We start from the raw sequence: 9,268 nt of genomic DNA on the forward strand, positions 1-9,268 counted from the left end.
CTATGCCACGAGTATGTCACTATAATGCCATCCCTGGACACATGTTTCGAGGTAATTGCCTCTCATCAGCAGGGAGCAGGTAGGTGTGTGGGGTGCCAAGTAGACTGCCAAAATATTAAAGGTAAAATACCTCTCACGGCGCGCAGGTGCGGAACCAAGGCTCATCAGCCCAAATCGCTGGAGGGAGCTTAAATACATAAACAAAGTAGGTCGCACACTGCTCGTCATACCAGCAAATAGCCCCATAGAACTCTGGATAATATAGTAGCAATGGTGAGTACGCCTATGCCACGAGTATGTCACTATAATGCCATCCCTGGACACGTGTTTCGAGGTAATTGCCTCTCGTCAGCAGGGAGCAGGTAGGTGTGTGGGGTGCCAAGTAGACTGCCAAAATATTAAAGGTAAAATACCTCTCACGGCGTGCAGGTGCGGAACCAAGGCTCGTCAGCCCAAATCGCTCGAGGGAGCCTAAATACATAAACAAAGTAGGTCGCACACTGCTCGTCATACCAGCAAATAGCCCCATAGAACTCTGGATAATGTTGTAGCAACGGTGAGTACGCCTATGCCACGAGTATGTCACTATAATGCCATCCCTGGACACGTGTTTCGAGGTAATTGCCTCTCGTCAGCAGGGAGCAGGTAGGTGTGTGGGGTGCCAAGTAGACTGCCAAATCTAGCTTAAATACATAAACAAAGTAGGTTGCACACACCTACCTGCTCCCTGCTGACGAGAGGCAATTACCTCGAAACACGTGTCCAGGGATGGCATTATAGTGACATACTCGTGGCATAGGCGTACTCACCGTTGCTACTACATTATCCAGAGTTCTATGGGGCTATTTGCTGGTATGACGAGCAGTGTGCGACCTACTTTGTTTATGTATTTAAGCTCCCTCGAGCGATTTGGGCTGACAAGCCTTGGTTCCGCACCTGCACGCTGTGAGAGGTATTTTACCTTTAATATTTTGGCAGTCTACTTGGCACCCCACACACCTACCTGCTCCCTGCTGTCGAGAGGCAATTACCTCGAAACACGTGTCCAGGGATGGCATTATAGTGACATACTCGTGGCATAGGCGTACTCACCGTTGCTACTACATTATCCAGAGTTCTATGGGGCTTTTTGCTGGTATGACGAGCAGTGTGCGACCTACTTTGTTTATCATCTTCAGGTGGGATCTTTTGATGGATTGTGAGCTGCTCAGTCCTCCTGTGAATTTCCTTGTTCACCCACCTCAACCATTTGCGCTGTTTGAATGCCAGGCAAAAGCTGCATCACAGAAGGTGTAACAAAAAATACAGATTTATAGACCAGTTTAAGATAATGGATGCTAATAATGAAACACATGGGCACACGCCTGTTTTGTCCTAGACTGGAATCCCAGGTAATTATTTGGTCATTTTTCCTATTGGGGTCTCTAGACCGGTCCCATTCATAGTTTGTAATTCTTCAAGCATTTGCTGACTATCTTGTCTTCAATTGCAAGTTTCCAGTCTGTAAGGTATTTGGATTTGAGTGGTCAGTGCGAGTACCCACAATGACAAGGTAATTCTGTTTACGTTCCTATTTGGGTTGGGGGTTGCTGGGTAAATAGATTCACAATCTGCGCCCCTTTTCTTTTGCAGGTTTGTGAGACCGTACTACGAATACAATTGCACAGGCAGACGTGAGTACAGGCAGAACAAACAGGTAATTCTTTGGTAGAGTTAAACTAGTGCATCTTCTGTTGCAGGTTTCGCCGTCAGTACCCCACACATTTAAACGGGCGTACGTGAGTACAAGCAGAACAGGTAATTGTTTGGTAGAGTTAAACTGTGTTGCATCTTGAACATTGTAGTATGATATACTTACCCATGTTTTCTTCTGTTGCAGGTTTCGCAGCCAGAAACCCATACATTTAAACGGGCGTACGTGAGTACAAGCAGAAGAGGTAATTGTTTGATAGAGTTAAACAGTGGTGCACCTTGAACATTGTAGTATAACAGAATGCATTCATGAGCTAGGCGTCAATGTAAGCCATGTCCCCTTATTTTGCAGGCTTTGTGGCACAGCAGGTTCAAACCGGCGGGCACGGAAATGTTCAAGCGCAAAGCTGTCACTTTGGGAGAGTGCGGTGCTTCACCACAAAGGAAGAAATGTTGCCTTGTATTCAAGGAAGAGTGGATTAAAGAAATTGTGGAGGCTGAGACACAGAAATCACGAAGCAAGGTTCGCGTGCAACTCGGGGAACTATTTCAATACAGTCCAGACATGGGCTTGATTTGCAAAGCATGTGCCAAAGCCAAGATTGTTGGGGACTTTTCTACAGGGAAGAAATGGAGTGATGGCTGGAAACTGGATTACATGAAACGCCATCTACTTAGCAAAGTACACAAGTCTGCCATGGTAATATTGAGAAACAGAAGTGCTGCTGCCAGGTTTGGTTATGGAGTGCGGGCAATGCTGACAGAAACTGCCACTGACAAAGCAAATAGAATGGAAGTTGTTGAACGCCAAAGATCTATGCCTGAAGAGATAAAGATTCTCATTAACAATGTGTTGCTGGCAGTCAAGATGAATACTTCAATGTTATCTGTACAAGACATCCATGACCGCCTAGCTTTGTATGTGAAGATAACAGACAGCTGGAGGAGCAAGAACTATGCATTTGAGTTCCTTGAGGCCATCAATAGGGAGATACACTGTGAAGGTATGGCAGAACTTCGTAACGCTTTGTATGACACATTGATAATTGATGAGAGCACAGATATTTCTGTTACAAAAATGCTGATCCTGTACTTCAAGTTCTGACCTGTAACATCAAAAGAGCACAAAATACAGTTTGGGGGCATAGTGAAGCTGACTAGTTGTAATGCAGAGGCTATCACTACTGCTGTGAAAGACTTCTACACTGCCAATGAATTGGACCTTATGAAAATGGTCATGTTCACATCCGATGGTGCGTCTGTGATACTGGGTAAGAATAGCGGTGTTGCTACTCACCTTAAGCAATCCATTCCTCATCTAGTTGAGCAGCATTGTGTCGCCCATTGAGAAGATTTGGGAGTTGGTGATGCCTGGAAGAGGGTTCCAATGACTAAAGAGATGGAGACATTATTGATGACTGTCTACACTGTGTTCTCCAGATCTCCTGCAAGGAAGTCCAAGCTGGATGAAATTGCATCGGTCACTGAATGTGAAGTGGTCTCTTTTCGACCACTGAATTAAGTCCGGTGGCTTTCAAGGCATTTTGCTGTTGCTGCACTAATTCGTAATTACGAGGCTGTTCTTAAGTACTTTGAGCATGAGAAAGTTGAGGAGAATGATCCAGTTGCTAAATATTGTTACAAAAAGCTATCAAACTCCAACTACCATATTTCACTTGCAGTACTTAATGACATTCTGGGTGAATTTGCATCTTTGTGCAAACTATTCCAAAAAAGTTCTTTGACTACTGTTGAAGCTGTACAGTATGCAAGAGCAAAGATTGGCCAAGTTAAGCAACAGTATTTGGGGGACACTGTCTTTTGGAGCAGCAATGTAAGAGATCTGATGGTGTTGTACAAGGAAAGGCAAGAGTTTGACAGTGGGCCTATTTTGTCTTTTGTTTCCCTTCTTTGTGAGCACATGCAAAAAAAGGTTCCCTGAAGATGAGCTGAAAGAATGGGCAAGGCAATAGCAACACAATCACATTTTTGTTTTTGGAACTGAGAATATACAAAGACTTGTTGAAAAGTATAAAAATGTCTTGGTCCTGGGTGACTGTGAAACACCAGAAGATGTTGTTCAACAATACAGAGGCTATAAATATGTGGTGGCGGAACATGTAAAGGGTGGGTTATTTACCAGCTTTCAAGACATGGTGAATTTCACTGTACACAATGCTGCGCAGTATAGTGTGGTGTCTCAGCTTGTTGATGTCTGCGCAACGTTTCAAGCATCTAGTGCAGATAGTGAACGAGGATTCAGCCTCATGAATACTATCAAGAGTAAATTGAGGAATAGACTAGAGCAGAAGCATTTGGATATGCTGATGAGGACAAAGGCCTACCTCCTGAATGGGAAAGTTGACCTAGAAAGAGTTTGTCAGCACTGGAAAAATGGCAAGGATCGCCGTGAGAAGCAACCCTGTCACCCATCTAGTGATGCCACTTGACGTGTCTAAATGGTCCTCTCCCTTATTGTTTAGATGTGATATTGTATAGGCTCTCAACATTTCCCCACTCAATGAACAGTGCTCCATTTAAGAATTTTTATTAAAATCTTATGATGGTACCACCGTTGAAGTCTTGTGCTTTTCTAAACTTGAAGTGTACTTTCCTGTGTAACCAATTCCTGTCATGTCATTGCGTGTTTATCCAATTTGCAAACTGCCCTTAAGACCCTTATTGTGGCGCTGTATGTGTGAAAATGCACCATCTTTTCACTTTTTAAAGTAAACGTTTTGAGTGACATTTGGTGCGGTCTGGTTCCTGGCGCACAAAGCCATGGCTGCAGCGCACAGAGACCCTCCACTGCCGCACACAGAGGAAATAAATTAGAGGGAACATTGAGGAGGAGACCGAACCTTATACTAAGAAAGTGGTATAACAACCACGACTTGACTAGACACAGGAGAGTAACACAGGGGACCCACGGGGGACACGTGCAGTGTGAGAACACAGCCGCGAGCTCCGTACAACTCTATGGGAAAGTCGCAGTTGGAATTTTAAAGATTAAGGACACTTAGGAGAGAACTTCAAGCAAACCCTTTGGGACATAGAAGGTTCTAAGGCCAGCACCCTTGAGAGTACCAAGGTACCTGTGTTACCTATCCCAGAGGAACCGGGCGCACAGGGGTCAAGTGGTGTCGGAAACGCTCGTTGATTTCAATGGCGTGTTGCGAAGAAGTGCTGTTGCCGGGAAAATGAGAAGTGTCCGATTTGATCCAAGCCTGGATCGGAGCTGAGAAGGACCTGAAAGCAGAGGGGACAGAGTCTGCGTCACTTCAGGGTGACCAGGGGCTCGGTAGACTAATGCCCACCAATGTCAGGTGTTTCAGGTGAGAATAGGTGAAGCTTGACTCTGCAGCCGCGGGGACCAGGAGACATCGACAATGACCAACGTCCACAGGTGAGCTGTCCCACAAAGGATGCAAAGTGCTGGGGGGGTCAGTGTCTGGATTGGAGTCCAACAAGCCTTGGCAACTGCAACCCACGCGGTCAGAGAAAAGATGCTTCGGTGAGGACAAGCAAGGTCCTGGGGACTCCCCAAGTAATGGAGAGTCAGGGCACGTCTTGAGCAACCAGGAAAGCACACTGAAAGTTAAATTTGCCTTCACAGGGACCCAGGGATCGCGAAGGGACCTCGAGAGGAATCACAAAATACCAGCCCACGGAACACTCGTGGAGTGTAGGCTGGTAATCTTAAGTGGAATCACTGCTCAGGGTCAGGACTACAAGTAGCCCAAAGCACAGCCTCAGGGGTTGCCAAAAAGCATATGCTGCTGCATATATGCACGGTGTCCGGTGGTACGGGTTTCATGGTCCCCACGAGGGCTGTGGGTCTCAGGTTTGCTGAGAGCACTAGTTGACCTCGGGGAAGCTTGGAAACCACCTCCTCTGTTGCAAAATCTTCAGAGTCCCTCAGGAGCTGCGTAGATGCAAACCGGTCAGATGCGTTTCAGGTGCCTGCCTTGCAGGGGACTAACTCCTTTACTCCAAGGGAGATTCTTCGGTCATCTAACATAGTGTAGATAGTTGAAGTACTTGGTTTCTGTAGCAGAGTTTTGTCCAGGTAAATCTAAAGTCCTGTAGCCAGGGGTTCCTACTTTATACCCAAGGAAGGGGTGGGACAAACTCTGGGGACCCACCTATGGGAGGGTCAGGACAGAGGGGTGGCCACACCCATGTCCCTTTCCAGTTTCGTGCCAGAGCAGGAGCAAATGGTTCCTGCAACCGGTTTGAGTTGGACTATGCACAGGGACACCAAATGTGCCCCCAGTGCAGACATCAAAGCACTCCTGAGTGCACCCACTCAGCCACAATACACTAAAGTTTGTCTGGGAGGTGGTCACACCTCCCTGTGACAGGAAGCCTATTGTTCAGCTGTCCCCTGCCGGAGTTTCATCCAGCAGCAGGAGGGCAGACTCGTGTCTGTGGCTGGCAGCATCCATTTTCTGATGCCAGGGCTTGCAAAGCTGGTACCGTGTGTACCGGTGTTGTCATATTTCTCCCTCTAGTAGGGTGGAATCATACCTCCCACACCAGTTACTGGTGTGGAGGTATGATTCCAAGGTGTTTGGCACCAAACACGACATGTTTCCATGCCGCCGTTTTGAAGTTAGCATTTACCGCAAAGTTATAATTAGGGCTCCCGGTTTTATGGTATTTATTTTTTAGCCATTTCTATCTGTATTTATCCATTTTTATTATTTGCTATTTTTATCTGCATTTATCCATATTTATTTAGCATTTTGTGGAAAAATAAAGCTGACATTTGTATATTTCCACATTTATTTTAACCGATAAATGTGCGCTCATGCTTCAGTGTCTGCCAGGTTTCAGTGCTGTGAGCACCCGCAGAAAATAAATCAGTGCACTTACATGAAAAATACAAATTTGTTTAACCCCCTTTTCTATCAATCCACACATCTATTGGCCTAACAGTCATGGCAGACAGTATTTGGAATTACTCAAAAAGCAACCAAATTTCCATTTTTATTCACATTTAAAAATAAATAGAGACAAGAAAACAATTGCTTTCTGTCTGTATTTATCTGTAAAAATCAGTAAAGACGGAAAACAGGGAGCCTTAGTTATAATGCACTTAAGAGTATATGGTAGGCTTCATCACAAATAACCCTGGAATAGAGGTTCCGAAGGCTGCAGAGGGGCTCTGCACATGCAGTTGCACCCTCTCACGTAAAACCGAGCACCCTGCCTTCAGGATTGATAAGGCCTGTCATAGGGGTGACTGATAGGTTTATATGTGCAGTGATATGAAGTAGATATAGTGAACCTGTATCTAAGTAAGGGGTGCATGCACCACCTTACACAGGCTGCTGTAGCAGATCTGTTGTGTCATTTTAATGGTCTCCCTGGGGTGACATAATACATGCTGCAGCCCCTGAGAGGCCTCTGGGGTACCTATGCCCTAGGTACATAGTATACCATATACTAGGGACTTATAAGGGTACCCCAGAATCCAATCTGCAGTGTACCTAAAGTACTTGTAATCAATTTAAAGGGGAAAGCAGCTAGGGGAAACATCGTTTACAACGCGGGGATTACATCGCGATGCCATTACATCGCGTTTTTTACAACGCAAGTCGTTACAACTACTTGCGCTAGATGGCGCTCTAGGACAAGGAATAGTATAATTTACTATCCAACACCTTCCCTACTGTACGTAGACTGGAGTTGGAATAGTAAATTATACTATTCCTAAGTCCTATTCCTTGTCCTAGAGCGCCATCTAGCGCAAGTCATTGTAACGACTTGCGTTGTCAAAACCGCGATGTAGTGTACCGCGATGTAAATGTATGCGTTGTAACGTCAAACACCCGCAGCTAGGCTGGGGTCCTGGATAGCAGGATCCCAGCCAGACTAAGTCGAAAACAGTGAAACATCAGCAACAAGTGGGGGTAACTATAAGAAGCAGATCCTACTCTCCTACAACGTTTTTCAACAATGCAAAGACTCGGCCAGAGGATCCCGATGGTAAGATCTGGACCATTATTGCCTGCAAGAGAAAGCACAAGACCCATTCAGAAACAAAAGGCTTGTGCGCCGAGCGTGGTGCTGAATAAAATGAATATGGAATTCACTCATAATGTCAAGATCATTGTAAAGACTGGGGGGCATATGTACAAACCCCTATCGCCAATACGTCACTATTACCGACGTTGTGGTGGCGATAGGGGCTGCGCCTTATGTCCAAGGCAGGCCGAGAAGGGTAATGCAGCGCTCCGCCACTTCCTTGTACATATCCCCCTGGGAGTATTATTCCAGAGTACAGCCATATGAAATGACATAAAGAATAACATATAGTCAAATACCGCCCATTACTGATATTGTTTGGTCGAAAACAAAATCAAAATTCACATCATTTACCAATCAATACAGTCAAGTTAATGTCAGTCAGAGGAATAATCAAATACAAATGCCTGTCTTTTCGACACTGGAAGGATGAACAGCTGAAGGGATCAGCTGAGACTAAGCATGACAGCAGGGATTTCTGCAGTGGGAGCTTTAACGATCCATCTACTTTCCTGTACCCCCCTTGCTTACCTTTAATGCACTGATGGGAGTCAAGTCCCACTTCGAGCTGGGGCCGCCCTGAGCTGGGCAGAGGGGAGACAGAAAAAACAGGAATAGGATGGAAAACACTTTCAGTACATGATGCGCAATTGTTCTCATAAAAGAGGAAATAACATGAATCACAGGCGCATACACTCTGCAGGTGTGACTCCTGGGAAGATGGAGACGGGCAGTTTCAGACAGCCATAGAGTGGCAGCAAAACGAAACTACTGCAGGCCACCGGCCCAAGGAAACTTGAGGGGCCCCCTCCAAACTCAGACAGGAGCGCCCCAGTCAGAGTATGGTGGTGAGGGGCCCCCACCTCAGACAGCCATAGAGTGGCAGCAAAACGAAATTACTGCAGGCCACCGGCCCAAGGAAACTTGAGGGCCCCCCCTGCAAGTTTCGTAGAGGGGCCCCCTCCAAACTCAGACAGGAGCGCCCCGGTCAGAGTACGGTGGTGAGGGGCCCCACCTCAGACAGCCATAGAGTGGCAGCAAAACGAAACTACTGCAGGCCACCGGCCCAAGGAAACTTGAGAGGCCCCCTCCAAACTCAGACAGGAGCGCCCCAGTCAGAGTATGGTGGTGAGGGGCCCCCACCTCAGACAGCCATAGAGTGGCAGCAAAACGAAACTACTGCAGGCCACTGGCCCAAGGAAACCTGAGGGGCCCCCTCCAAACTCAGACAGGAGCGCCCCGGTCAGAGTATGGTGGTGAGGGCCCCCACCTCAGACAGCCATAGAGTGGCAGCAAAACGAAACTACTGCAGGCCACCGGCCCAAGGAAACTTGAGGGGCCCCCCTGCAAGGTTCATAGAGGGGCCCCCTCCAAACTCAGACAGGAGCGCCCCGGTCAGAGTATGGTGGTGAGGGGCCCCCACCTCAGACAGCCATAGAGTGGCAGCAAAACGAAACTACTGCAGGCCACTGGCCCAAGGAAACCTGCGGGCCCCCTCCAAACTCAGACAGGAGCGCCCCGGTCAGAGTATGGTGGTGAGGGG

General features: G+C 46.9%; 1 pseudogene; it reads left to right on the forward strand.

Annotated features, from left to right (window-relative positions):
• The first annotated feature begins 2,389 nt into the window (after window positions 1-2,389).
• LOC146830209 (E3 SUMO-protein ligase KIAA1586-like) lies at window positions 2,390-3,634 on the forward strand (annotated as a pseudogene).
• Window positions 3,635-9,268: the final 5,634 nt, after the last annotated feature.

The sequence above is a fragment of the Triturus cristatus genome, chromosome 5_1 (genome assembly GCF_964204655.1).
Source record: "Triturus cristatus chromosome 5_1, aTriCri1.1, whole genome shotgun sequence".
In the NCBI taxonomy this organism is placed as follows: domain Eukaryota; kingdom Metazoa; phylum Chordata; class Amphibia; order Caudata; family Salamandridae; genus Triturus; species Triturus cristatus.